Source organism: Pinus tabuliformis, chromosome 1_1 (genome assembly GCF_031772625.1).
Source record: "Pinus tabuliformis cultivar Carrire ecotype Pingquan chromosome 1_1, CPIR1, whole genome shotgun sequence".
NCBI lineage: Eukaryota > Viridiplantae > Streptophyta > Pinopsida > Pinales > Pinaceae > Pinus > Pinus tabuliformis.
Window position 1 is genome coordinate 542,828,616 of NC_142297.1, and position 24,994 is coordinate 542,853,609.

Sequence of the window (24,994 nt, forward strand, 5' to 3'; positions counted from 1 at the left end):
TCTGAGACTGACTTCAGGCCAGTGGAGAATGGTATGACACATTCTCGATCAATTCTTCTTCTTCATGGTTCAGCAGAGCTAAGCAAAGCAAAGCAGAGCAAAGCTAGCAGAGATAGCAGAGCAGAGTAGAGCCAACAAGCGCTGAGCAGAGTAGAGCAGAGCCAATAGAGCTAAGCATAGCAGAGCCAGCAGAGATGAGCTAAGCAGAGACAGCAAAGTTGAGTAGAGCAGAGCAAAGCTAGCAAGAGTTGAGTAGAGCTGAGCATAGTAGAGCAAATCCAGCAGAGCTGAGCAGATATGAGAAGAGCTGAGCTAAGATTAGCAGAGCAATACAGGGCACTGATGGTAGAGATAGTACATTCAGACATATGGATCAGCAGATGGAGTTCTCCCTAGTTGAGAGGGAGTGTTAAAATTGGCAACTAGGGCCAAACTCCATGTGGGTCATCTTATTTATGGCAGCTAATATTTTTATTGGATCCCTCTCATCAAGAGGTGTAGGATTGATCTAAAGATCATCCGATTCCGATAAGTATTCATGGAGTTATGAATTTATTTATGTTATAAGACAAATTGTCTAGTCGGCCAGCAACTTGTGTAGGCTCAGAAGCCCAATAATCGTGTCTATTCATCATCTACGTTCTAGTATAAATATAGAGGACTTGAAATAATTTGCAAGATACATCCTCTTCATGTGTGATCTTGATCTGAAAATCACTTATGTATGATCTCAGTTAATTAATGTAGGTATTATAGACTCGTGTTGGTGTGCCTATGTTATTTATGCAACGGATCGATAAGATTGTGAAATACACAGGCATTGGAAAACAGTAAGAGAAACACAGCAAACAAATGCAAAAACACAACAATTTAATAAGGAGTTCACCCAATCCTCCTGGGCTACGTCTCCTGGCCCAATTTTCAGTGGTGGCCTTTTCTATTGTGTCTTTAAGCAAAGTTTTTACAATGAGGAGCTCAATTTGAGTCTCCTGTAACATATGACACTTAGTAGGGTGGCACTTGGATTCCCCAAGCCACTAGAGTACACAGACTCCCCCTTACCAAGTCTCAACCTCAACTGGTCTAAATGGGATGAGTCCAATTTGGTACTCAGTTCCCAACCAATATCCTCACAGGGATTGCTTGAACCTCTCAAGCCTTCTCGGTTCTGTCTGCTCGATGCTGCCTTAGCTTTGCAGGTCAGCTCGACTTCTGTTCTCTACTTCTTGCTCTTCTATCTCACTGTCTCCTCTGTCTTCCTTGTCTGTTCTCTGTTTGTTCATGGCTTAAAGCCAATCCATCCCTTGACTGTTCGCTTCCTCTTCCGGCTCTTCGGATCGCCTGCCTCTGCCCACTTGGAATTCCCTGCTTCTGTGTCATCGCCACTATGTAACGTTTCACAGGAAGTGGCCACTTGTCTACTTACGAACTGAGCACCAGCTCTTCCCCGAACGGTCGTTATTTCGGTTATGCCGTGAAATGATTCATTGGCCATCTCATCAACCACGTCGGACCCCAAATGTCATATGCCTTAGCCTATTCTTTCGTCAAATCCAGTCTCCCATCGGGTGAAATCTCCGCCATTTGATCTGGGACCTCCAGATCCTACGGTCATCACTTTTATCATGTGGTTGACTTGGTCGATCGTTAGCCCGCGATGAGAGCAATTTTCTCTCTCATCCGCCGGACACGCGTCATTCAATGTATGGTATTGCTCGGTCCTCTGACAAACCCACTTACCGCCCGAAATGCCTCCGATATTCCGCCGGTTTGGAGTGCGAGACCTGCCTGTCGGTTTTAGCGCTTTTCCCACAGTTTTACCAATTTTTCACATGACCGTGTGCCGGGGCTTTTCCTTCTCTAAGGTTTTTATCCTACGATGTGCGACTAGCACTTTGCGCTAATCGTGCATCAGAAACGGCCTCCGTTTTTTGATCTGGACTCCCCAATTACTAGTTTGTGCCACTACGCGGTCTCCATGGGCCAACGGTCAGTGCGCTTTGACCGAGGGTCCTCGTTGTTTCGTGTTGGCTACAACTGCCACTGTCCAGAGGTCCTTCCTAATAGCTCATTGTTTACAAGATTTTGAAGTCTGACATAGTTTGGAACAGTCATAGAAACTCTGATAATTTTCAAGGATCCAATTCGGATCACGACCTTCCCACTGAAAAAGCTTTTGGACCACCAAAATTTTGTTTTCAAGCATCAACTAAGTGAGGATACAACCTTCTCACCTATCCAATCTATATCCATTTTTCATTGCCTGGCTTTGAACGCCTGAGCCGAATTCTGAGGTACTCAACATCTCCCCTGCATGTCGTTCTCACCTTCCTGTCCAAAACTGTGTCTTCCTGCAATTCATTAAGATATTCAAGTAGCAGGTCATCAATAGAAGTCAATTGACTCTGCTCTTCGGGATCCTCAATTAGTGAAGGTTCAAACAATCTCAAGCTATCTGCATTTATGACTGAGTAGATGTGCATGTAAGTTGGTAAATCAAGGCGAAAATCATTCTCACCAATTTTCTCAAGTATATTAAAAGGTCCATACCTGATAGGCCTTAGCTTTTTACCTTCACCTTGCATCCTGTCCTTGCTGATATACAGCTAGACTTGATCACCAACTTAGAAACTATGCTCCATCTGATGCTTTTCATGCCTTGCCTTGTATTTGGCCTAGCTCTTTTCTAGTTGTTCTTGTATTTCCTGGTAGATCTCTTGGATTTGTTCGATGAACCTAGTTTCCCTGTCCACATCATTGTGTCCCTCAACTATTGTGTCCTTACCAAAGACAAAATCCAAGGGAGACCTTGGTGTGAAACCAAAACAGGTCTCGAAAGGAGATCTATGTGTGGAAGAATGTTTGGCTTGGTTGTAAGCATGTTGCACATAACACAAATGTTCATCCCAAATCTTAGGATGCTTGCTGCAATATCCTCTGAGCAATTCGATCACTGTCCTGTTGACTACTTCTATCTGGCCATCGATTTGTGGATGGAAAATTGTGCTTTTCTTCAGTTTGGTGTCCATCAGTTCCCATAGACTTGACCAAAACTTTCCCACAAATCGAGTGTCTCGATCAGATATAATGGAAGTGGGTAATCCAAAATGAACCCATACATGTTGAAAGAACAGTTTTTCAGTTTGTTTAACTGTAATCTGTTTATTACAAGGTATCAAAATACACATTTTGTTGAACCTATCCACAACAACATACAGATAATCATGACCTTTCCTAGATTTGGGCAATCCTCCAACAAAGTCCATGGAAACACTTTCCCAAGGATGAGAAGGTACTGGTAATGGAGTGTACAAGCCTAGTTTTCTATTGTTGGGATTTCTTTTAGCACACATAGTACACTCTCTTACATATCTAGAAACTATCTCATTCATTTTTTGCCAATAACAAAACCTTTGCAGCTGTGCAACTGTTTTACTTACCCTAAAGTGACATGATATTAGAGAAGTGTGTGCTTCTCGAATTATCTTTACTCTTTCAGTTTGTGGAATGCATAACTTCACAAAATGATATAGGAGTCGGTCCTTAATATGATAATCCAATTCTTCTACTCATTTGCCTTGTGTTATCTCAAAATCAGGCCCTAGAAGGCTGCAGACCAGGAAGACTTCAAGTAACTATTTCAAACCAATCTTTTAGCTAAGGCCTAGCCTCCTTAGCCTGAGAGGGCTCTCTCAAAGGGTTAATGATATTGATTAAAGATATGGATAGATGGCTAACTCTATGGTTTGTGATTTTATATGTTTGTAGATTGGAAGATGGAGACTTGCTACCATTGGGCTATGGAGTCATTGACAGAGATAAGGATAACAAATAGCTCTTCTTATAAAACTGAGGCTTTTAGATACTTCAATGAAAGAGTGACACATTCAAGAAAGTCTCAATAACTTGAAGTTCATAGGAGTCAGAGCATGTGGGCATGAATTCTGAGTAATGACACATCAAGGTATTCAAAAGGAAAGAATTTAAAGTGATAGATCAGAGTTTAATACCTACATGGAAGTCAGGGCATTCAGCATTTAAAAATTCAGAACATAAACTCATATGGGACCACACAGTTTATGAATGTATACAGGAAGTCAGAGCACATTCAGTGAATTCTGAGTGATTATACATCCATACCACTGTAAGAATTAAGGAAAGGACAACATCACATATTCTGAACATAAAAAATCCTTCATGAATCCTGAGAAGTAAGCATTAAGACTATGGAAGTAAAGCATTTCAAAGATAAAAGATGAAGCTCACTGAAGTACACTAAGAATCTCAGCTTCAGAAAAGTCCAACTGCTTCTGTATATATCAATCCCTGCATATCATTTACAAAAGTAGTCTTTTTCTCTAACATTTTCCAACCCCTAATACATTATTTCTTCTCCCATATATAGAGTTCATGTAGATTCCTTCCTCCAGCATGAGGGGAATTCGAATTCCTCCTAATTTGACACCTATTGACACTTAAAACTAACTATTTAATACAAAGGACAGCTAACTAGGAGTCCTAGAGACCTAATACAACTAGGAGTGTAACTCCTTATTATGATTACAACAACCTTATCTAAACATTTAAAACATTATTTGACACCTAAGACTCCATGAATTCGAATTTGATGGTGCTCATAACCTTCCAGATGGCCCTTGATGACTCATCCTTTTGTTGTTCCTAGAATCTAGGAGATTGTCCCTTGCTCTGTTCTGGATGAAAAATAGGTCTTGGGACAGAGCTCATAACTTCTCGTACAAAATTTATTTGGAAAAACTGAAGGAGGCTTTTGTGAACCAATCCATGTTGAACAAAAACCTCTTTTGGTTTTTTCAAACACTACTCCAGATGCCCAGAATCGATCCTTGAAGAAGATGTGTAAAACAGGAAATTTTGATTTTTTGAAAAACTGCACCTACAGCAGTTTCGTAGCGCAAGTTTAGTCTTTCATTTCTCCAAGATCATAATGGATTTGAAGAAAGTGGAAGATTTTTTTGTACTTCAGTATCTTAGGAATTTCAATTTTCAGAGATGAGTTTTTAACTGCTCAGAAACTCTTCTAGAAGTTGATTGGTAAAAACAGGGAAACAAAGTTCCTCCCTTTTTGCTTTTGGTCTCCACAAGGATATTCGAAATCAATTATCCCTGTTGTTCTTCTTTGATTACACAAAATGTTTTGGAATATCATGTTTTTCATGTGTATACCTTGCCCATGCACCTGTATGAAGACAAAACCTCTTTAACGCTGCCTGAAGTATGATGAACAATAGTAGCTGTGATCACTTTTATAACAAATAGCTTATGGTTCATATATGCTTTTCCTTTGCCCGTTTTTCCCTTTCCTTGAATTGGGCAATCTCAAGGTTGGTAGACATCAATTTCCTTTTTGACTTCCTCAAAGCTACATTCTTCTTCTTGAGTGCTAACTACCTTGCTTGAGTTGAAATGGAGAACTCTGATGTATGCTGACCCTGAGCTTGCCAAGTGCTTCTTATGCATGAAAAGAACACGAAAGTGACCAAGACCAATTCTTCCTTACCTTATCCCTTTCCTTTGAAATTTTTTTAGTGATAACAGTGGCTCCACTTGGGATAGTGTGCCCTTGTGGTACACTAAGAACCTGCAGTTCCAGTGCCTTATCCTCTTATGATAAACAAAAATTTATTTGACAAACATCTCCTTTAAGTTCCTTGGACCTTCACCTCGGGCTTAATCTTGATGATCACTGTAGGAGAAAGAAGTCTATATCTACTGAAAAAAATGCTCAGTCAACCTTGAGCTTATTTGCATTTTCCTACCTACCTACCCTATCAGCTGCAATCTCCACTTGTAGCTCAAGGAACATGAAATTTCCAATGAAGCCAGTCATCGATGTGATCTGACACTTGAATCTCTTGACTGCATTCAACCTCAAAATAACCATGATAGTGAGATGACCAAATCAACTTATAATGTATATGATCTTCATAATGCAAATGAAATTGAAATACTGATGTGCAAAACTTTGCCATGTATTCATTTATAGGGTCAAAGAAAACATGGTTATTTTGATAATCATCATAACATTCTATCTCTTTAGACAACTGATCCTTAGCCACACAAAATTCCTTTGATGTGCTATCCAACTGCCTTTCTGCATGATTCCCATAGACAATGTAATTTTCCTCACTATTGTGATCATTCTTTGATGTAAGTTGCTGCAAGGAATCACAAAAATGAACAACCTTTTCTTCTGCCTGAGGATTATAAAAAATTTCTTCCAGTATTTCTTCTTGGTGTTTGCAATCAATTTCATATTCTTTATGATCAAAAGACTGACAAATCTGCTGCATCTTTTCATTCATATCAAAGGATGAAACATGGTTTTCACAAATAACCCCCTGCTGATCTTCATGCTGCGTTTCATAAGATGTTATACTTTCTTCTTGGTGTTGAAATGCATTGTTATGAAGAGCCTCTAAAATTTCTTCATCCATAAATTCATCATCATCATAACAATCCTCCAAATATTGAATAAAACTCGTAGAATGTTTACAACAATCTTTGACCAGCAATAAGGAGGGATGACACTCTTTATACATGTCATAGAACACATCATGGAAATCAGCAAGAGAATATAATGAACCATTTTCCAAACTTTTATACCAAGACCATGCTTTTCCTTCTAAAGTGGTCATAAACATCCTCATGAGACAATCCTCAGGAAAGTGAACCTTAAGATTGCGTACATGCATATGAAACCTAGCAAATGAAGAGCAGCATTGTCTTTCTTTTCATCTTTGAATATCGGAAGATCCTCTAACCAATCAACCTTTGGCATAGGATTTGGAAAACCAGGGATATGAGACCGATTCATAGGAGCACACCTGGCATTCATTCTTGCAGTGGAATTCATCTTGAAACTTCATCAAGCTACTGATCTTCTAGCAGTTGAGTCACCTTCCAATTTCTTATTCGATGTGTGGCGTCGCCAAGGTAGTTTTGCAGCCTCAAATAGATGTCTAAGCTCCTGCTACCTTCAGAAGTTCAACCTCTTAATTTCGGGAATGAATAGACTTCAGGCTCCCGGTAGACGCACCAAAATGTTACCTCAAAATCAGGCCCTGGAAGGCTGCAGACCAGGAAGACTTCAAGTAACTATTTCAAACCAATCTTTTAGCTAAGGCCTAGCCTCCTTAGCCTGAGAGGGCTCTCTCAAAGGGTTAATGATATTGATTAAAGATATGGATAGATGGCTAACTCTATGGTTTGTGATTTTATATGTTTGTAGATTGGAAGATGGAGACTTGCTACCATTGGGCTATGGAGTCATTGACAGAGATAAGGATAACAAATAGCTCTTCTTATAAAACTGAGGCTTGTATATACTTCAATGAAAGAGTGACACATTCAAGAAAGTCTCAATAACTTGAAGTTCATAGGAGTCAGAGCATGTGGGCATGAATTCTGAGTAATGATACATCAAGGTATTCAAAAGGAAAGAATTTAAAGTGATAGATCAGAGTTTAATACCTACATGGAAGTCGGGGCATTCAGCATTTAAACATTCAAAACATAAACTCATATGGGACCACACAGTTTATGAATGTATACAGGAAGTCAGAGCACATTCAGTGAATTCTGAGTGATTATACATCCATACCACTGTAAGAATTAAGGAAAGGACAACATCACATATTCTGAACATAAAAAATCCTTCATGAATCCTGAGAAGTAAGCATTAAGACTATGGAAGTAAATCGTTTCAAAGATAAAAGATGAAGCTCACTGAAGTACACTAAGAATCTCAGCTTCAAAAAAGTCCAACTGCTTCTGTATATATCAATCCCTGCATATCATTTACAAAAGTAGTCTTTTTCTCTAACATTTTCCAACCCCTAATACATTATTTCTTCTCCCATATATAGAGTTCATGTAGATTCCTCCCTCCAGCATGAGGGGAATTCGAATTCCTCCTAATTTGACACCTATTGACACTTAAAACTAACTATTTAATACAAAGGACAGCTAACTAGGAGTCCTAGAGACCTAATACAACTAGGAGTGTAACTCCTTATTATGATTACAACAACCTTATCTAAACATTTAAAACATTATTTGACACCTAAGACTCCATGAATTCGAATTTGATGGTGCTCATAACCTTCCAGCTGGCCCTTGATGACTCATCCTTTTGCTGTTCCTAGAAACTAGGAGATTGTCCCTTGCTCTGTTCTGGCTGAAAAATAGGTCTTGGGACAGAGCTCATAACTTCTCGTACAAAATGTATTTGGAAAAACTGAAGGAGGCTTTTGTGAACCAATCCATGCTGAACAAAAACCGCTTTTGGTTTTTTGAAACACTACTCCAGCTGCCCAGAATCGATCCTTGAAGAAGATGTGTAAAACAGGAAATTTTGATTTTTTGAAAAACTGCACCTACAGCAGTTTCGTAGCGCAAGTTTAGTCTTTCATTTCTCCAAGATCATAATGGATTTGAAGAAAGTGGAAGAGTTTTTTGTACTTCAGTATCTTAGGAATGAAAACCTCTTTCACTTTTCAGAGATGAGTTTTTAACTGCTCAGAAACTCTTCTAGAAGTTGATTGGTAAAAACAGGGAAACAAAGTTCCTCCCTTTTTGCTTTTGTTCTCCACAAGGATATTCGAAATCAATTATCCCTATTGTTCTTCTTTGATTACACAAAATGTTTTGGAATATCATTTTTATCATGTGTATACCTTGCCCATGCACCTATATGAAGACAAAACCTCTTTAACGCTGCCTGAAGTATGATTTTGAGACTTGAAACAATATGACTCTTCAATCATACAGCATACCATTCCTATTAAGCAGAATGAAAAGCCTTTTAAGCAGAAGCTAAGAAGAATTAATCCTCTTCTAATGCCACTGATTGAAAAAGAAGTGAAAAAGCTCTTTGATGCTAAAATTATTGTCCCAATCAGATTCTCAAATTGGCTTGCTAACTTGGTACCAGTCAGAAAAAAGAATGGAGAGATCAGAATTTGTATAGACTTCAGAAACTTAAACAAAGCTTCATTGAAAGATAATTACCCCCTCCCCAAAATGGATTTCATTCTGCAAAACATTGTTGGTTCACAAAGGATGTCTATGCTTGATGGTTTCTCAGGGTACAATCAGATTCTTGTTCACCCAGATGATCAGGAGAAAACGGCCTTCACTACACCATGGGGAACATTCATGTATGCAAAAATGCCATTTGGCCTCATGAACGCGGGAGCCACTTTCCAGAGAGCAATGGATATTGCTTTTGCTGAAGAAAAGGACAAATCAGTGGTGGTTTATCTTGATGACATCACAGTTTTTTCAAAAAGGGAAGAAGACCACTTAAAGCACCTTGAAAGGGTCCTACTGAAGTGTAGGAGGTTTGGTATTTCTCTAAACCCAACCAAAAGTATTTTCGCTCTAACTTCTGGCAAACTGCTTGGTCATATTATTTCTGAAGAAGGAATTAGGATTGATCCTAATAGAGTTAGTGCAATTCAAAAATTAGATTTACCAAGGAGTAAGAAGGAGATTCAATCCTTTCTTGGGAAAGTTAACTTTGTTAGAAGATTCATTCCTAATTTTGCTGAAGTTGTCAAGAACATAAAAAAGATGTTAAAGAAAGGAGCAGATTTTAAATGGACGGTTGAAGCAAAGAAATCATTTGAAGAGATCAAGAAGGAACTTACTCAAGCACCAGTACTCATCAGCCCGGATTTTACCAAGGAGTTCCTTATCTTCACATTCGCTTCTGAAGACACAATTGCTGGAGTTTTATTGCAAAAAGGAAGTCAAGGTACTGAACAACCCATTTCTTTCTTTAGCAAGACATTAGCCAATGCTGAATTGAAATATAATATCTTAGAGAAACAAGCCTATGCATTGGTGAAAGCAATTAAGGATTTCAGAATCTATGTTTTACACTCTCACATTGTTGCCTACGTCCCAAATGTTGTTATAAAAGATATTCTTACACAAGCTGATCCAGATGGAAAAAGGGGAAAGTGGATAGCAAAACTGCTGGAGTATGACATTGAGATCAAACCCACAAAGTTGGTAAAGGGTCAAGGCCTAGCCAAATTGTTGACTCAGTCAAATTTGGACTGTATTGATATTAATTTAAGCACAGAAATCTCAAAAATTTCTGAAAATGAAGAGGAATTGGTCCAAATAAATGAGAAATTCTTGATCTCAGAATGGTACAAGGATATAGCATTTGTTTTGCAGCATAATAGAGCTCCTGATAATCTTTCAAAATCCAAAGCTCGGTTTACCAAATTGAAATCTCTCAGATATTTTTTGTATGACCAAAATTTGTTTTGGAAAGATGTAGGAGGAATATTATTAAACTGCCTCATTGAAGAAGAAGCTGATAAAGTAATTGATGAGTTTCATAAAGGGGATTGTGGAGGACATCACTATTGGAAAGCCACTGCAAACAAGGTCTTGAGAGCTGGCTATTTTTGGCCAACTATGTTTAGAGATATCTATAAAAAGATAGCCACATGCCATGAATGTCAAGTGTTTGAAGGAAAGAGAAAGCTTATGCCAATGCCCTTGGTTCCTATTTATGTTGAAGCACCTTTCCAGCAGTGGGGATTAGACTTTATAGGGGAAATCCATCCTCCTTCATCAGGACAGCATCGCTGGATTCTCACAGCCACCGATTACTTTACAAAATGGATAGAAGCAATACCCACAAGGCAAGCAAATGATTCAGTGATTATTTCTTTCTTAGAAAATAATATATTATCAAGATTTGGTTGCCCAATCAAGATCATTACAGACAATGCTCAAGCTTTCAAGTCCAAAAGGATGATTAATTTTTGTCATCAGTATCACATCTCCCTTGGACATTCCACTGCTTATTATCCACAGGGAAATGGTTTGGCTGAGTCATCAAACAAGAGCCTTGTGAGAATCATTAAGAAGCTGCTGCAAGAAAATAAAAAAGCCTGGCATTTGAAACTGAGATATGCTTTGTGGGCTGACCGGATTTGCACAAAGAGGTCCATTGGAACATCACCATATGAGCTAGTATATGGGGCAGAGGCTATATTTCCAACATCCCTTGGAGTACCAGTAATGAAGTTGATTCAAGGACTAGAAGAGGAACCAAATTCTATACAACGAAGGATTAATCAACTAATAGCTTTGCAAGAGAAAAGAAATGAGGTGTTTGACAGTCATCAACAAAACCAGAACAGGATCAAGAGAGCATTTGACAAAAAGATCAAAGAAGTTACATTCCAGATTCATGATAAAGTCTTGAAATGGGAAGCTAGAATTGAAGAGAAAGGTAAACATGGTAAATTTGAAAATTTGTGGAAAGGGCCATATCAAATTTCTGCTTTCCATGGGAATAACACCTACATTCTACAAGAGATTGATGGAACACCATATGCTGGAGGACCTGTTAATGGCAGGTTCCTAAAGCATTACAATTGATTGAATCTCTGCCAAGTTTCTCACAACATTGTACATAACCATTTTATTAGTCTTTCTTTGTTGCAAATAAATGACAAGCTGAACAGGAAGCTCAAGCCCGAGGTGAACGCTCACAAAGCTAGAAAAGGATGCTTGTCAACTCCATCTATGTTTTCATAAATTGGACAAAGCACTGGACATACGAGTTCTTAGTGTACTACAGGAGCACACTATCCCAAGTGGAGCCACTGTTATCACTTAGAACTAAAATTGATATATGTAACTTTTCATCCTAGCCCGATGACAAAGGTCAGTGCTAGTTTATTTTTGTTTTAATTTTTTCTCTTAGAATCTGGAGTTTTGAAGAGTTTTTGAGTCAAGTTATTCTCAGCTCCCATTGGTTCCCTTCCATCTACCATTGTTCTATAGCTACTTGTTATCTTATGTCAGTCACCGTGCCTTTTTGCAATTTCGCAGCGCAATCATGATTAGGCAGTTTCGCAGCGCATCATTAAAATTTAAAACTAACAGCGCTGCGAAATCATGGATTCGTACATTTCACAGCAAGTCTTTCCTGAAATGTCAAGTCCGTTAGGTGAGTCATAGGCCGTGTCTTCTCATGTCAGCTCATGTACCTCTCTTATCACATTTTACCACTCATTGCCACTATCACCACCACTAGATCTGTTGATACGCACGAATTATCATTCCCAAGAAAGACAATCATGCATAAATCTTAATGATGGTCGTAAGTCTTGCATGAATGACAAATCTACAAGATTACATCTTGAAAGATTTTAAACGGAATAATTTAGAATTCAAGCGAGGCTGATAATCAAGCGAGGCTGAATTCAAATAGAAGTTGAAACACAATTCCAACCGGAGCTGGTAGTTATTGTTTGCGAGGATTTGGAAGAATCAATGGAGAAAAAGGAGCACAGATCCGGAAAATGTCTAAGGACTGAGCCTGAAGGCCTGGATATAACGCTGAGAAATGAAGAGGCGAAGAAAGCATTTAAAAAGGTCGGGTGCTGGAAGTTTTGCAAAAAGTTACAAGGAGGACACGCACAGGTAACTAAAGAATTTGCACTTAACTACACAGGCTTGAATTCAAAAGTAGCCATGTTAGAATTGCAGGTTTCGCCAGAAGTGATATCTACTGTGACAGAGATCCCACGAGGACAAGAGGAATGGTTTAAAAACTTCAAATTTGACATGAATCCTTGTAAGGATTTTTTGAAGGATGAATTTGTAAATGAAGATTTAAGTAAGGCAGTGCCCAGGAATTATGTCAAAGAATATTATGCTCACTTACTCACCTGCATACAGAAATATCTGACTTGTGAAGGAAGGTATAACAAGGTTTACTCTTACCATTTTAAACTCCTTTTGCATTTCACCAGGAAGGTCTCCATAGACTTACCTTTTTATCTGTTCCGTAGTTTGAGTAAGATGTGTGATAAGGTACAGCTGAGGAAAGAGGATTGTGAAACCTCTTTGTTTCATCATGGTTTGATCAAACTACTGGTTTTAGATGGACTCCAAAAGATAGACAGAGATTGGAATTCATTCATTTTTATGGCTGGCTTCAAAAGCCAGATTGGCCTCACTCCTCCACCTGCTAGAGATTTTACAATAGCTGAGCTCCAAACAGAAGCAAGAGCTAAAAGAGTTCCAAAGTCACAAGTAAGAAAACAAGTGAAGCCACTCGTCATCCAAGATCAACCTCAGCAATCAACTAAGGAAAAAGCTCATGGTAAAAAGACTGTACCTGAAACAAGCACATCTGAAGTAGTCTCAAGGGTAAGAACAAGAAGCCAGATGAATAAGGAAAAAGGTAAAGCTATAGCAGTCGAAGAAAGTCCAGTGTCCAAGGCAAGTTTAAATGACTTATTACAGGCTATTGAATTTGAGCAGTCTCTACCAGTTCAAATCGAGTTAATACAATCAGAACAAGAAAGCACCAAGAAATCCAAGGCCTCAAAAAGGCTTAAATTTGATGAGCCAACTGAAGAGTTCGTTTTTAAACATAGAAGACCTATGACAAGGAGATTCCAGAAAGTACAGGAAGTACTGCCAAGAACAGAGGAAACAGGGGAAGAGACACAGAAAAACGCAGGAAAAACGGTCATTACACCTAAAGAAAATAATATAGCAGCCCTGAAGAGCCAATTAGAATCAGCTAAGTATGAGATTTCCAAATTGAAGAAAGCCGTTAGAAGACATGCAATCATACACGCGAAGTATTATAAAACTCTATGGGAAGGGAATGCAACTGTAGAAGCCCAGCTGAATTCAGTGGTTGATGGCCATTCACAATTTTACACCTGGACAGTACCAGCCATCAAAGAAGCCAGGTACATCAGAAGGATCAATATGCAACTGAGAGCTGGGAATAAGGCTATGAAGAAACAAATTGAAGATCTAAAGGCACAGCTAAGCCAGCTTAAAGGACCTGCTAAATGAGTTTTCATTTCAAGTAAGATTTTGTTTCAAAATTTTGACAAGTTTGCTTGATCTTATCTTTCTAAAGAAATATAAATTCCTATTCGACCCGTGGAAAGTCTAAAGAAGTTTTTGGAAATCAAGCACTCGGCTAATAAAGGTCTCAGGTTAAAAACAAGCTGTTTTAAATAACTCAGCAGTTTCGTAGCGCGCTACGAAACTGCTGAAAGTGATGATTTCAACGTAAATCAAGCAGTTTTGAATTATAAGCGGGAATTTTGAAAGGGAAACGTCTAAAGGCATACAAGGCATCATCTGAAGCTATCAACAGTCAACCAGGTCAAGACAGGTGGAGAAAATATATATTCAAATCCAACTTTAAATTTTTGCCGTAAAGTGAGCACATTTACCACAGTTCAGGATATATCAAACAGTTTACAAGAAGCTTTTGCCTGCACACATGTACATGGGAAAAAGCTTACAACACATCAAGGACGTGGCAGTCTGCTCCATTTTGGGTAATTAAAGGATAAAGGACATGCTTATTTGCATTCGAATATTTTGGGGAAAACTAAAGACCAGTAAACAGGGGTAGTTTCCTATCTTTCAGGGCATTGGAAAACATGTGTCATTGAAGACAACCATGGAGCCTTGAAGACCATCACAACTAAACTAGAAGGGAACCAGATGTCAAAGAACGAGGAATCATCTTAATTAAAGCCATCATGCATGTAATATGGAGTTAGAGTCATAGTTGATTTAGATCTCTAAAAAAACTCCAGCCAACATTTTGTTGTATTTATTAGTTAGTTAAAGGGATAATAGGTGTCATTAGAAGTAGTTTTTGAATTCCCCTCATGCTGGAGGAGGAATCTCGATCAGTTAGAATAAGAGCTCTATATATAGCTGAAATAGAAATGTAATCAGGGTTGGAAAACTTTATAACAAAGCTTGTATTTGGCTTATGTAAGACTCATTTTCAGTAATATAATTTTGACTTTACTTCTCAGGATTCATGAAGGATTTCTTATGTTCAGAATATGTGATGTTGTCCTTTTCTTAATTCTTACAGTGGTATAGATGTATAATCACTCGGAATTCACTGAATGTGCTCTGATTTCCTGTATACATTTATAAACTGTGTGGTCCCATATGAGTTGATGTTCTGAATGTCTAAATGCTGAATGCCCTGACTTCCATGTAAGGTTAAGTTCACTGTTATATTGAGGTGTTGTTGACTCCATAAGCCCAATGGATAGTTGTTTAATGTGTTTCCAGCATTCATATTTTTCACAGTTGTTCTATAAGAGTTAGCCATCTTATCTTTAATCAAAATCATTAATCCATCAAGAGAGAGCCCTCTCAGGTTGAGGAGGCTAGGCCTCAGCCTAAAGTAGGTTTGAAATAGTTACTTAGAGTCAACCTGACCAGCAGACCTTGAGATTGCCCAATTCAAGGAAAGGGAAAAACGGGCAAAGGAAAAGCATATATGAACCATAAGCTATTTGTTATAAAAGTGATCACACCTTGACTTAAAGTTGCATATACATCTTTAAAGTCTATATCTTGAGCATATTGTTCAATGTAGCTCTCATGTGACACGGAATTATGCTTAAGTATAGTAGATGCATTTATAATGGGTCTAGATAACATATCTGCAACTTTATTGTGTATGCCCTTTTTATATCTGATGACTAAATGAAACTGTTGTAGAAAACCCATCCATCTATAGTGTCTTGATTGCTGCAACTTAGTTTGGGAGTGTAGATATTGAAGTGGTTGATGATTAGTATGTATTATTGTCTCTTTTCCCATTAAGTAACGTTTCCACTTTTTCACACTCTGTACTAATGCATACAATTCTTTATCATATGTAGGATAGTTAACTACTGCAGAACTAAATGTCTTAGAATGATAACATATGGGTTTACCGTGTTATATCAACACTGCTCCCATGGCATAGTCACTAGCATCCGTTTGGATCTCAAAGGGTCTTTGAAGATCAGGCAGTGCTAGTACTGGTGATGTACTAATCTTTTCCTTCAAGGTTTCAAAGGATTTCTACTGTTTGCCTCCCCACTAAAACACCTTCTTCAATCCTGTTAAAGCATGTAAGGGAGCTACAATTAAGGAAAAGTTAGAAATGAACTTTCTCCAATACTGTGTTGCTCCTAAGAAGCTCCTAACTTTTGTAGTAGATTTGGGTTTAGGCCAGTTTACAATGACTGCCACCTTAGAGGGATCTATTCTCAATTCACCACCCCCTACTATATGTCCCAAATAATTTAAAGATGTTTTGCCAAATTCACATTTTGAGAGTTTAACATAAAGTTTTTCTCTTTTCAAAACATCTAGTGTCTGCTTAACATGATTTAAATGTTCTTCCCATGTTTTGCTAAATATCTGAATTTCATCCAGATATACAATAACAAAATCATCAAGAAAAGGTCTGAGTACATCATTCATTATTCTCATGAAAGTAGCAGGAGCATTAGTTAAGCCAAAAGGCATAACCAACCACTCATACAATCCCTGCTTTGTTTTGAAAGCAATCTTCCATGCATCTTATTCTGCAACTCTGACCTGATGGTATCCACTATGCAAGTCTAACTTGAAAAAATAAACAACTTCTTTCAATTGATCTAATAGATCATCTATGTGAGGAAGGGGATAACGATTTTTTATTGTTATCTTATTCAGTGCTCGGTAATCAATGCACATTCTTCACAAGTCATCTTTCTTTCTCACCAAAACAATTGGAGACCCACATGGTGGTGTGCTAGGTCTGATGAACCCCTTCTCAAGCAACTCCTGCACCTACTTCTTGATCTCTGGATTCTCTAAAGCGGACAACCTATACATTCCAATGTTAGGCAATGGAGCATCTTGCTGCAAATTAATTTCATGCACTATTTCCTTTTTGGGTGGCAGACCTTTAGGTTCTTGAAACAAGATATCATACTCTAAAACAACTTTTTCTAAATCAACTTGCTGTTTAGCATCACAGCCCTCAAATACATTGGTTTTATCAAGTTTCTTTTCCTTTACAACCATCAGTAAAAATTGTTTGCATGAATTTATCATTCGTTTCATCTGCCCTGAGTTTATGAGAGTGTAATTATTCTTGAGCTTATGAGCTCTTACAAAGTATTCGATTCCATATTTAACGAGTAGATACTTGTTCTCAGCTCTATAGAAAATAGCTTTTCTGTCATACAAGTAAGGACTTCCTAAAACAATTCCACATATATCCAAAGGAATTATGTCTAACTCAACCTCATCTACAAATGCTAACCCAAAAGAAAACTTGAGTTTGCATTGTCTAGTCACTTGTAGTTGTGTTTTATCACTTAACCATCCTAATGGGTATGGTTTCTTGTGAGGTGTAGTCAGTAATCCCAACTTTTTACAATTGCTTCAGAAATTAAATTGACTTGTGAGCCACTATCAAATAAAGTATCAATTGATGTTTGGAAATAACTCGAATATGGAAAAGCTCATGTCTTTTTCTCTCATTTTCTTCATCAATAGTAGATTGTGCAGAATTACTAGTAGGTGCTTCAAAATTCTTACCTTTTATACCTATGGCTGCAATGGTTGTTTCATCTCTTAAGTCCGACCCCAAATCTTTCTGATAGCTGCAGCAGACTTCTTCTTCTTGCCCTCGAACTTCTTAGGTCTCAGCTCCGGATGAAGAATCCAACATTGCTCATCATCATGCCCATCCTTCTTACAGTGAGTGCATGAATACTTTCTTTTTTGTGCAGTACTGGCCTTCCTTGCTTTCCATTTCTGTTTTATTTTCTCCTTATTCTTGCTTGCAGTGGGTTGGGATGATCCCCCAACTTATGGGTTTCTATTCTTTCCTCTAGCTTCTAAATGCGTAGCTTGAACAGATACCTCATCTATACTAGTGGGATTAAACATGAGGATAGTGTGCCTCATGTAGCTGTGTAGACCACCGATGTACTTCAACAGAGTCTCAGGTGAGTCTAATGAGATTCCTAAAATCAACGCTCTCTTCCTAAATTTTTGGGTGTAACCATGTACACTTTGCCCTTTCAACTGTGGAAGATTTTGCCAGCTCATCATGGCTTGCTGCATGTAGGCCAGTGGATAGAACTGCTTTTTAATTGTAGAAACAAATTCACTCCAGACAGAAAGAGTCTTACCATGTCTCTTCATGTCATCTTGGGTCCTGCCTTCCCACCAAACCAAGGTAGTGTCTCCAAGGTGTAGGCTGGCTAGTTATCTGAATCGATACTCTGCACTCTGCAATAAACATCAATTTGTCTGATCCAATTGTCCAACTTTTCTGCATTCAACTCTCCATCATATATTGGTAAATCAAATTTAACATCTAGTTTAATCAAAGATGTATTCTTTTTATGTTCAGGGCTATTAGGAGGTGTGAGAAAGCTTTCTTTTTTCCCCTTGCCTTTCAGGTGGTCATGGAGGAGAGACTCTTCTTATCCTTTATCTTGTTTAGAACCTTATGAGTCTTCATCTTTATGTTTTCTAAAATCCTTATACATTTCCTCTACCATGGACCTTATGGCTAGGAAACTATCTATAAATTGAGGGTCTGGCCCCACAGAACCTTCCTCTAACATTGTCTTCTGAGGATAGACTCTTCCAATCTCAGGATTAGTTTCAACCAACTCTCCTTCTCTTAATTTTAGCTTTGATCTAGTTAGCATTCAACAGCTAAATCCAACACAAGCTTGTCTAACCTTAACAACCTATTGCTCTGATACCACTTGATCTGAAAATCACTTATGTATGATCTTAGTTAATTAATGTAGGTATTACAAACTCATGTGTTGGTGTGCCTATGTTATTTTAAGCAACGGATCGATAAGATTACGAAATACACAGGCATTGGAAAACAGTAAGAGAAACACAGCAAGCAAATGCAAAAACACAACAATTTAATAAGGAGTTCACCCAATCCTCTTGGGCTACATCTCCTGTTCCAGATTTCAGTGGTGGCCTTTTCTATTGTGTCTTCAAGCAGATTTTTTACAATGAGGAGCTCAATTTGAGTCTCCTATAATAGATGACACTTAGTAGGGTGGCACTTGGATTCCCCAAGCCACTAGAGTACACAAACTCCCCCTTACCAAGTCTCAACCTCAACTGGTCTAAATGGGATGAGTCCAATTTGGTACTCAGTTCCCAACTGATATCCTCACAAGGATTGCTTGAACCTCTCAAGCCTTCTCGGTTCTATCTGCTCGATGTTGCCTTAGCTCTGCAGGTCAGCTCGACTTTTGTTCTCTGCTTCTTGCTCTTCTATCTCACAGTCTCCTCTGTCTTCCTTGTCTGTTCATGGCTTAAATCCAATCCGTCCCTTGCCTGTTCGCTTCCTCTTCCGGCTCTTCAGATTTCCTGCCTCTATCCGCTTGGAATTCCCTACTTCTGTGTCATCGCCACTGTGTAACATTTCACAGGAAGTGGCCACTTGTGTCCTTACGAACTGGAAGCCAACTCTTCCCCGAACGGCCATTATTTCGGTTATGACGCAAAATGATTCATTCGCCAGCTCATTGGCCACGTCGGACCCCAAATGTCATATGCCTCAACCTATTCTTCTGTCAAATCCAGTCTCCCATCGGGTGCAATCTTTGTCGTTTGATCTGGGGCCTCCAGATCCTACGGTCATCGTTTTTATCGTGCGATTGACTTGCTCGACCATTAGTCCGCGATGAGAGCGGTTTTCTTTCTCATCTGCCGCACACATGTCATTCAATGTATGGCATCATTCGGTCCTCTGACAAACCCACTTACCGCCTGAAATGCCTCCCATATTCCGCTGGTTTTGGAGCGCGGGAGTCGCCTGTGGGTTTTAGCGCTTTTCCCACGGTTTTACCTATTTTTCACATGACCGGGTGCCAGGGCTTTTCCTTCTCTGAGGTTTTTATCCTGCGATGCACGATTAGTGCTTTGCGCTAATCGCACCATCAGAAACGGCCTTTGTTTTTTGATTTGGACTCCCCAATTGCTAGTTTGCACCACTGCGCAGTCTCCTTGGGCCAACGGTCAGTGCACTTTGACCGAGGGTCCTCGTTGTTTCGTGCTAGCTACAACTGCCACTATCCAGAGGTCCTTCCTGATAGCTCATTGTTTACAAGAATTTGAAGTCAGACATAGTTTGGAACAGTCATAGAAACTCTGATAATTTTCAAGGATCTAATTCGGATCAGGTCTCCTCTTCTCCACGTCTTTGGGTTTTGGTGAAGGAGAGACACAATGAAGATATGTTGGCCCAAAGTATGATGCCCTAGCTATAGTTCAGATGTGCCCTAGCCACATTCAAGGGAGTTCCTATACACAGTTAACATGATGCCCTTATCTGTTGTCAAGTGGTTCCCTAATCCGTGGTCCAAGGAAACTCTAATTAGTTGTTAAGGAGAGACCTAATCTATGTTGTCTAGGAGCTTCTATAATGCAGCTAGGAAAGGTTTTAACGCATTCAATGGAAGCCCTAAAATACCCTAACCGTAGGTCTAGAAGATACCTTAACCACAGCATCAAGAGACCTAATTGGCAGCCACCATTCGCACTCTTATTAGCTGTCATGAAAAAGCATTATACGCAGTCCTATTAGCCGCAAAAGAAGAGGCCCTAATCAGCAGCATATAAAGACCTAAGACACAGAAAGAAGAGTGGACTTATGTCACAACAAACGGTAGTATCTCAGGGTTAAAGTCACATACCTATAGTTGACAGTGTGTACTGTTCTGGGCATGATCAAGCTATTCTGGAACTCGGTATGTTGGGCAGAAGAATCCGCAATAAGAAAGAGCTACAGGCTGTTGTGTAAGGGTTGTTTGGATCACTGTTTCAAGGGACCCAAGTTACAGTCAACTGCTGGGCTAGGCCACAGGCCATAGCCAGTAGTTGGAGGCCTTTTAGGAGTTGCGTTCTGGAAGTTAGCAACCCTATAAGGTAGAGTATGGTTGGATGGTTTGTTCGAAGGATTACATATGGCAACATAATGAAGCAACAGAAATATAGTGCAGCATAATGATGAATGATGCAGCATGATGGGCATGCATAATGATGATTGAGACAACATGATGATGATGAATAATGCAACATGGTGATGGGGGCAGCTCAGTGACTAGGTGTAGCACAATGATGGGTGCAACATGAGTACAAGTTACAACACCATGATAGGTGAGGCAGTCACCTTGGAGAATCAGTTGAAGCAATATGTCTTCAACTGATCTCATATAGATATCTGTTACACTAAAATTTGTCACCATGACTATTTGCAGTTAGTATGGCTCCATCAACTGTCATACTATCCTCCTTGGCAAGTCTTATACCTCTGCTCCTCATGTCAAACTCCAAGAAAGAGAGAAAGTCCTTAAAAAGTCAATTAACTCTGGTTACGCAGTTTCTCTTAACCTTACCTGCGTGTACGCACCTCAAGTTCACATTACCTGCATACTTGTACGCTCTATCTGTAAAGGGGTGGGTGCGTACTCCTGTAAAGGTCAAAAGGCGCGAGTTTTACTTCAAAAAAGTTACTTGTGGTCAAATCTAGAGCATTCTAGAAGATGGTTTGACGTGTATTGAGCGCCTCCAGATGGTTCATGCATCCCTTTGAAAGAGGAACTTATCCCATCAAGAGGGGAGCTATCCCATTGAAAGAGGGTCTTATCCCATTCATGGTGGACCTGATTAACTTCCTCCAAAGCACTATAAATACAGGCATTGGGCCAGAGGGAGGAGAGGTTGAAAGCTGAACATTCCTAAGGGTAGATGCTGCTGAAATTAGGACTCCCTTATAGAGCTTGAGAGGAGAGATTCCTATCCTTTCTTAGCTTCATTTGGAAGTGGGTGAGCTGATCAAAGTAAAGGAGAACTCTTGCTGGACCCTGGGAGGGACCTGCACAACACCAAGGCACTGGTTGTAATGGTTTCTTTTGTTTCCAATTAATACAATTAAGTTCATTCTTCTCAACAAGTTGTTCTTTATAATTTGTTTCATATACTCCTTGGTCTTTATGATGAATATGTTTTATTATATGAGTTATTCAGGTGCTATGTAATCGTTTGCTTGTTAGTGAATGCAGGTTTCAAAGAGAAGGAGGAGCTCATCTGGATCGGAGAGGCTTGGCTGCTACAAACAGCGTTGGACTAAAGGTATGCTTTAAACACCTGGTTGCTTGTATTTTAAATGCATATTTAGGGAAGGATAGTGCTTGATTGTTTTGTTTGTCACTAGAAAGCCTTAGCTTCTACGGAGGTTGGTTTTGTTCGCAAAATTGACTCTTTCCGCATGACAAAATGGCGACCATACTTGGGATCCATGGATTTGATTGATTTCTCTTTTGATTGATACTTTGATTTGAGAAAATTTGATTTCTTTCTGGTTTTTGACTAATTGACTGTGAATTTGGGTGGAATAGCTTAGGAATGAGTTAGTTTTTATTTTTCTTGTTTTTGAGAGCAGTACGCACCCTCTGCGTTAAGCACAGTGCACACATGTACGCACTTCTGCTTTGTAAACAGAGCGTGACCGCACTTGTGCAAACAGGCTGCTTGCGTACCCTGTCAAAAGTTTAAAAAATTGCCATTTTTTCCTTTTTTACCTATTAGATTTTGTTTATAGCTTATTTATTGCTGCCCAGATCCACTGGTTACCTGTCAGAAGCTTTCACTTTAGGTTAATTTCATTGGCATTCTTGTTTCAAGCTTTTATCAATTGGGTGTTTTGAGTCTCTTTTTGAGAAATTCTTAATTTGATTTCCTTTGGTCATTACTTGGAGGTTTGTCTCAGTTTTTTCATAGTTTTGCATCTTTTTGCTTTTGTTTTTGCAAAAAAAATTCCCCCTCATTCGTCGGGGGGGGGGGGCTAAATTGTGTATGAGTTTTAATCGCCTTTGAGTGTTTTTATTTTTTGATCTTTGGAACTCTCACCCAATTTTCTCGACTTGCACTTGATTGGTTCTTAGATTACATTAGAATCGTCTTGTGTTTGAGAATTCTCTTGCATAGATCACATTTGCATAATTAGAATTCTCATTTTCAGAATATGAATGAAAAATGTGCATAGATTACATTTGCATACTTTTCAAGTGAATTGTGCATAGATTACAATTGCATAGTTTACATTCTGGAAAATCAATTGTAGATTTAGATAAGTTTTCTTAAATTTGAATTTACATATTTTTATTCTTGTTTTAAAAATACAAAATTAAAAATAAAAACGGTTTCGGAATTGATTTGCATTAGTTTGTCTTGATGAAATTAGTGCATTAGAGAATTTGTTATATTTTCTCTTAGTGATCAATTTTTTGCATTGTTGGAAGTGAATGGAAACTCTCTCCTTACTTTAGTTAGGATTCATCGAATTGAAAAGATTACATTATCATATTCGATTGCATTCAGTTGAGTCGGGTCATAACACCATTGGTTTCGTATCCATTTACCCTTTTGAGTAATAACAGCCTAAATAACACAGCGCTTAATTAAAATTCACCTAGTAACATTTTTATTTCTAGGGCTCTGATACACCAACATAGCTTAGGCTAGTGTCTTGGAGTAGGAGAGTAATTAACTCTCCAAGACAGTAAAAACAAACAAGTAGCTGTATCTTGCGGTAGGAAGAAATCCAATTGTTGCATTTATACTCTGGGAAAGCTCCTCTTAAAGGAGAAGCACGAGATCATATCTGAACCAGTGTGGGAATCAATCCTTCCTCATTGGGAACGATAGAAGACATTCACGTATTAAAAACGGTAAACCTCGGATTAACCATTGTCGAGGAGCCTGGGGTCACTTGTTGGTAAACCTTGGATTATGTCAAGGAGCCTTCAAGGGGATTGAGCTTGCTACTCTTCCCTTGCGTGCGTATCGGATCGTAGACTGTTCCCCCATGTATATTTGTTTCAGTTGGTAACCTTAGTGGCCATATTCTTTAGGATTCTTCCTAAGGTGATGGTGGAGGGAAGATCCCACTGTACCTGGAGTAGACGTCGACTAGACTCACTTGGATTTTCTGGGGGGTTCACTTCACTCGAGATGGTTAAAGTGGAGGAACTTGTGCCAGTCTATTCATTAAGCAGGTTGCCGGGGTAACTGTTCCACCCGCCACTTCTGTACTGAATTCAGCGATGTTGGATTTCATCACCAACTAGTGTTTTCGGTCCGGAAGGTTACTGCTTGTGTGTGGTTTGACTCCTAGATTTGATAGCGTGTGTTAATTTGTTTGTTTTTACTTTTAGAGACCATATGTGTTGTGAATTTTAATTGTTAGGTGTGAATTGTGAATTGTTAATTTTAGTTTTAAATTGTTAATAAAATTCACTGAAGTTGAATATAATGGCAAATGTTCCAGAATTTATCAACCTAGGAACCCCTCCTAACGAGAATCCTAGTACTTTTCCTTACTTTGGAAATGTTGGTCCTCCTTACATGGCTACTTTGTCATTACCTGGATTTACAATAGGTTTACCGATATGGTTATTTTCGACTTCGTTGGCCCAAAATACTCCAATTGTTCCACCTCAACCGAATGCTTCACCTCAACAGAGTTCACCATCTCAACACCAACCTTCTGTTGACCCTTTACCTTCTTCACCTAACTTATCTTCCTCCATTTCTTCATCTTCGCTTGGTAAAAGCCTTGACGCTAGTAACCAGGTGTCTAAGAAGAAGAAGAAGAAACGGAAGAAGAAGAAGAAGAAGAAGAAGAAGAAGCAAGATAAAAAAGAAGTCAACCAACCAACCACGATTGTAAGTGTTAGTTGTGTTGAGGAAACCTCCAACATGCATCGTAAACCCAAATACCCTTGCAAGCTTTGTAAGGGTGACCACTTCCTTGTTAATTGTCCTGGTATTCCAAAGGTCTTGGAAGTATGGTCAGAAAAATCACATCAACTGTCCATTGATCCATCAACCAGTGATAGTCAGGTTCCCGGGAAAAAGGGTAAAGTTAGGTTTCCTTGTAAGTTATGCAAAGGGAGTCATCAAACTCACATTTTCCCTCACATGGATGAAGCCTCGAAATTGTTGGAAAAACTTACTGTTCCACAGCAAGAATTCCCAACTGGTTACCGTAAACTTTCTCCCAACCTACCGTCAACTGACGGAGTGATTGATC